This window comes from Eucyclogobius newberryi, unplaced genomic scaffold (genome assembly GCF_026437365.1).
Source record: "Eucyclogobius newberryi isolate DKJ021-1_F unplaced genomic scaffold, fEucNew1.0.hap1 SCAF_17, whole genome shotgun sequence".
NCBI lineage: Eukaryota > Metazoa > Chordata > Actinopteri > Gobiiformes > Gobiidae > Eucyclogobius > Eucyclogobius newberryi.
In genome coordinates this window covers 12147430-12154379 of record NW_027315801.1, presented here as the reverse complement: position 1 = coordinate 12154379, position 6950 = coordinate 12147430, and positions in this window count along the sequence as shown.

The following is a 6950-nucleotide window of genomic DNA, read 5'->3' as shown; positions in this document are numbered from 1 at the left end:
GCAGGTAATATACAGTCAGAGGGCCCGAGAAAGAGGACATGTAACCAAACTGAACACTGGATTCTTAGTGTAAAATCAGGCTCTAAATACACATATGCCATATAGAAATCTTGAGACATAATGGGCTTGTTGTTATTCACTTCCACAAAGAAATGTCATTTGTTGATAACATTATTTGGTTGAACAGAAGCAAAGTGTAATACTTTTCTAAGTAATTATGTTATAACATAATTCAAATGCACATTGTTTGTCATTTCACAACAAATTGGCGGCTGGTTAATGAACAAAAAGAAAGTCTGAGAGTCCCTGCTTAGACTGCTGCCCCGGGCCCCGGCCCCGGATAAAGCAGAAGAAGATGGATGAATGGAAATATCAAAGATTATTTAATGTTGAGATGTCTACAAACTTCAGAACATGGTTATGAAAGAAAAATTACATTTATGAATTCATCTTTTCCCCATTTGTCCCATGATGAGCTGGTGAATGTATTTTACGTTACACTAGATCAGTGGTTCCCAAAGTGGGGTTCGGGACCCAGGTTTGTAAGATGACTTGGAACATGTTGATTTTATAATTATAACATACACTCAAATGTATAACTTGAAATTATCACAGATGACAATTTCATTTAGCTTGGGAAACCCCTGCACTACATTTCCATGACAATGTTACTGCTTTGTCTGGGATGTTGCACAGTATGGTATTGAACTTCTCCATGTCCGTGCCATGCAGAGAGCAGCTAACAGGCTTAGTTACAGGTCAGATCTGTGCAGAGGCGAGCTTGTTCACAGTAAGAATAGCTCTTTTTCAATGTATTATGTTTATTTTTAACAACAAAACACTGGTAACTGAATAAATGCAGGGTAGATGAGATTAGAGCTATACTGTGGAACTATTCATTTACAAACCATAATATTGTAAATATTGTAACAGTGGGTTAGCATTTATTTGAAACTACAATGACTTGGTCTGACTCAGCAAACTGTACCGTGTGAGAAGGCCGTGTCCACACCTCTATTGTCCGAGTGGTGCACACAAACATTATTGGTTCAGCTGGCTCTTTAAATTCTTCAAATATTTTTCTTGGTGGCGTCTAAACACCACTGTTTGTTGAGTGGTGCTGAAATTACTAAAGAAAAAACAAAAAAAGAGAGTGAGAGTTCACTTGTATCATAGTTTTATGTTGAACATTTGGACATTTATTTTGATGCACTTTTTAATTTGTTTCAATATATATAGTTTAATATCTACCAAGAGTTAATCATTTGACTTGGTAAGATGGCTTTTATCACCACAGCTACAACTGCTACTTCCAAGCTAAGGTTTGGGCCTGGTTAGCACTGGTTTGGGAGGTGCCACAGTGAGGCAGCAGTGGCTCCATTGCAAACTGTTGTGTTCTGATGGCTCGTGGTGGGTGGAGGGGCTGATGGAGCAGTCTGCCCCAGGGCAGCTGTGGCAGCTGTGGCTACACCACCACCAAGTATGGAGTGAATTAATCATGTAAAGCACTTTAGTTAAGGTTAAGGCACACTGGCATCTCCTCCAAAACCCGGGGGCCCATCTCAGGTCTGTGTGCTGGGCTCTTTACACGACGCGCTCCTTGCACTTTGGATTCAGGGGTTTCAGAACGATGAGAAATCTGGACTGTAGCCATAGCAATTAATGATTGAAAACTAAATATTATATCTTTTGGAAAAAAGTCTTGAAATGTATCTATAAACATAAATATAAAGGCACGTCACAAATCCAATTCATTACTATTACTACGGTAGTATTATTATAATTATTATTATAATGATTACTATTGCTACTACTGCTGGTACTACCACTACTTCTACTAACACTATTACTGTTTTTTCTTTGTTTTTTATATCCTAACCCAGAGTAACCAATGAGAAAAGCTGTGCCTCACGGTCAACTCCAGCACGACTGAGAATCCTTGCTGCCCTGGGCCAGTGAGCACAGGTGCCAGCTTCTAGGCAGGTGACGGATACTACTGCTACTACTCCTACTACTATTAATACTACTGCTACTACTCCTACTACTATTAATACTACTGCTACTACTCCTACTACTATTAATACTACTGCTACTACTCCTACTACTATTAATACTACTGCTACTGCCGCTACTACTATTAATACTACTGCTACTACTCCTACTACTATTAATACTACTGCTACTACTCCTACTACTATTAATACTACTGCTACTGCCGCTACTACTATTAATACTACTGCTACTACTCCTACTACTATTAATACTACTGCTACTACTCCTACTACTATTAATACTACTGCTACTACTCCTACTACTATTAATACTACTGCTACTACTCCTACTACTATTAATACTACTGCTACTGCCGCTACTACTATTAATACTACTGCTACTACTCCTACTACTATTAATACTACTGCTACTACTCCTACTACTATTAATACTACTGCTACTACTCCTACTACTATTAATACTACTGCTACTACTCCTACTACTATTAATACTACTGCTACTGCCGCTACTACTATTAATACTACTGCTACTACTCCTACTACTATTAATACTACTGCTACTACTCCTACTACTATTAATACTACTGCTACTACTCCTACTACTATTAATACTACTGCTACTGCCGCTACTACTATTAATACTACTGCTACTACTCCTACTACTATTAATACTACTGCTACTGCCGCTACTACTATTAATACTACTGCTACTACTCCTACTACTATTAATACTACTGCTACTACTCCTACTACTATTAATACTACTGCTACTACTCCTACTACTATTAATACTACTGCTACTGCCGCTACTACTATTAATACTACTGCTACTACTCCTACTACTATTAATACTACTGCTACTACTCCTACTACTATTAATACTACTGCTACTGCCGCTACTACTATTAATACTACTGCTACTACTCCTACTACTATTAATACTACTGCTACTGCCGCTACTACTATTAATACTACTGCTACTACTCCTACTACTATTAATACTACTGCTACTACTCCTACTACTATTAATACTACTGCTACTACTCCTACTACTATTAATACTACTGCTACTGCCGCTACTACTATTAATACTACTGCTACTACTCCTACTACTATTAATACTACTGCTACTACTCCTACTACTATTAATACTACTGCTACTGCCGCTACTACTATTAATACTACTGCTACTACTCCTACTACTATTAATACTACTGCTACTACTCCTACTACTATTAATACTACTGCTACTACTCCTACTACTATTAATACTACTGCTACTGCCGCTACTACTATTAATACTACTGCTACTACTCCTACTACTATTAATACTACTGCTACTACTCCTACTACTATTAATACTACTGCTACTGCCGCTACTACTATTAATACTACTGCTACTACTCCTACTACTATTAATACTACTGCTACTACTCCTACTACTATTAATACTACTGCTACTACTCCTACTACTATTAATACTACTGCTACTACTCCTACTACTATTAATACTACTGCTACTACTCCTACTACTATTAATACTACTGCTACTGCCGCTACTACTATTAATACTACTGCTACTACTCCTACTACTATTAATACTACTGCTACTACTCCTACTACTATTAATACTACTGCTACTACTCCCATTACTATTAATACTACTCCTACTGCCGCTACTACTATTAATACTACTGCTACTACTCCTACTACTATTAATACTACTGCTACTACTCCTACTACTATTAATACTACTGCTACTACTCCCATTACTATTAATACTACTGCTACTACTCCTACTACTATTAATACTACTGCTACTACTCCTACTACTATTAATACTACTGCTACTACTCCTACTACTATTAATACTACTGCTACTGCCGCTACTACTATTAATACTACTGCTACTACTCCTACTACTATTAATACTACTGCTACTACTCCTACTACTATTAATACTACTACTACTACTCCCATTACTATTAATACTACTCCTACTGCCGCTACTACTATTAATACTACTGCTACTGCCGCTACTACTATTAATACTGCTACTGCTACTGCTACTGCTACTACTACTGCTGCTACTGCTGCTATTAATACTACTGCTACTGCTACTACTACTACTACTGCTACTGCTACTGCTACTGCTACTACTACTGCTGCTACTGCTGCTGCATCTAGCACTACTATCTACCTGCAATTTTCTTTCTCCGTTACTATTTACTTGAAATTTACTTCACAAATTCCTTCAAAGTTGCCAGACCCTAAACAAATATTATCAAAACTCAAATGAAGACAAATATTCTAAAGTCACATAATAATAATAATGATTACACTTTTGTTGTGTATAATATATACTTTTTAAGATGTCAAATGTTATTTGCTTATTTGTGTCTTGATAGGTCAATGAACTGTGCTAAAAGGCCAAACGCTAAGATGGCGTCTCGAATGGTTCAGTTCTGTATGTGGAATGAGGGGGGCTCGGGAAAAGGTCGTGACCCTGGAATTACTGTGCCTCTGCGGATGACAAAGACCCCCTTTCAACCACATTCACCTGGGCCTATATGTGCAGGAGTACGAGAAGCATCACACACAGATTTACAGAATACCTGAGTTCAAAGCTCATTTCACCCTCTCACCATCTTTTATTGTGTATCAATAAATTAATTACATGGCGTTAAGTGTATTATTTGATTTCTCAGCTTATTGTCATTATTTAAATAAGTCACAAAAATATGTTGACAAGATCTAAAGAAGCAAAATGAAAAAATTAAAAAAAATGAAGAAGAAAAAAAATATTTGTTACAGCATGATTTTTACTTTTTCCAATGGCAAAGCTCTTCTTCTCAGAAAGAACATCAATAAAACTAAAACCATTTATTTGATTTGCTATTTATAATTTTGACAAAATGGTGCAGCCCACCCGTGCTTAACAAATTAAAGGTGCACTATGTAACTTTTATAGTGGAGGGTCCGACACCTGCTTAACTCCATGCATGGACATGTGATTGTTTCTCCTGGAATGTTCCACAGTATGGTATTAAATGTATCTATCTCCAAAGAGACAAGTAGGTGCCTCAACTAGACCAATTTACAGATCAGATCTGTGGAGAGGTGACCCTGCTCACAGTAAGAATGCTTATTTTTCTATATATTTTTGTGCAATAAAACACCTATAAATGAATACATGTGGAAGTGTGGAACTTTCCCGGCAAAACAATTACATCTCCATGGAAACAAGATCGCAGCAGTCCTTCCACATGAAAAGTTGCCTTGTGTGAGCCTAAAAGTTGCTATGATAGAAGTTTGTCAGTTGCCTTAAGAGCTACTAAGAATTAGGGTTAGTCTGTGCCTCCTCTGTCCTGTCTCTCCTCTGTCTCTCCTCTGTCCTCTGTCACTCCTCTGTCCTCTGTCTCTCCTCTGTCGCCTGTCTCTCCTCTGTCCCTCATTTGTCCCTCCTCTGTCCTCTGTCCTCTATCCCTCCTCTCTCTCTCCTCCATCTCTCCATTGTCTTTCCTCTGTCCCTCATCTGTCTCTCCTCTGTCTCCCCATTGTCCCTCCTCTGTCCCTCATCTGTCCCTCATCTGTCTCTCTTCTGTCTCTCGCCTGTCTCTCCTCTGTCCCTCATTTGTCCCTCCTCTGTCCTCTGTCCCTCCTCTGTCCTCTATCCCTCCTCTCTCTCTCCTCTGTCTCCCCATTGTCCCTCCTCTGTCCCTCATCTGTCTCTCTTCTGTCTCTCCTCTGTCCCTCCTCTGTCCCCGCCGTACGCGCTTCTGTCCTGGTTCCCCTTAAGCTCCCTGTAAATTTATAAGGTTTTGCTTTTATTTTTGGTAATGTCTTATGTCACCGGAAGTAACAGTGAAACAAAATCTACTTGAGTCAAAGAAAAGAGGCAAAGTAAAGTGATGCTACGGTTAACGGTGAAAACATAAAAAAACATGGTGAAAATGATAAAAACCCAAAGATCAAGCTACAGTCGACAGGAAAACAAGGCTGTATTATTGACCAATTTTAAATGTTTATTTTACAAATGTATGGAATACAGTTATGCTAATGTAATGAGCTAGTAACAGTGATTATACAGATAAAATGGTAACTATTCTTTATTTGTACTTGCCTAGCTCTGACATTGGTTGAATGACACGCCCCTTTTAGAATCTAACCTTTGAACTTGCTCTGCTACTGACCCTCATGTGACGATATAAAGCATATGCAAAACTGATGCGTGCCCATTAGATTCCTTTCCATTTTATTCCAATGTGCTTTAAAGACAATGAAACATAAACGCAGAGGTACGAGTTTAACATTGTTTAATCTCTTTGTTCTCAAGTGTGGGCCGTTCACAGCCAGTTGGTGGTCTCCTGTGCGCGCCCAGTCCCGTAGATGCACGGCTACCGAGCAACGACATCAGTGGAAATATCAAAGCCTAAAGAATGAAGCCTAAAGAATAAAGCTTTACGGCGGAAACGCTGAACATCACAGACAGAGAGGAAGATAAAGAAGAGTCAGCCCTGGAATAAAGCCGGTCGGACTCTGAAAAAGCAATGGAATAAGAACTTTTAAGGACTACGACAAAGTCTGAGGGGAAGAAGAACTTCTAAAGGATACAACAACAAAGACATCTCATGACCTCATGGGCTTTGTAACACCAAAGCAATGGATGAAGAACTTTTAAGGAATACGACAAAGTCTGAGGAATAAAGTCTGGCGGTAATGCAACGCTCGGATGCCAACCGCCACAAAACAACAACAACAACAACAACAACAACAATCTCTTTGTTGTGGGCCGTTCACAGCCAGTTTAAAATCTAATGCCAAGTTGAAAACCTTGCCAGGAATGTGACCGGTTGGTACAAAGCTGTTTTACTAATAGAAGGAAAGTTTTGGGATATCCTGGAACTATTATAGAAATTAGTACAATTCATATTTTGG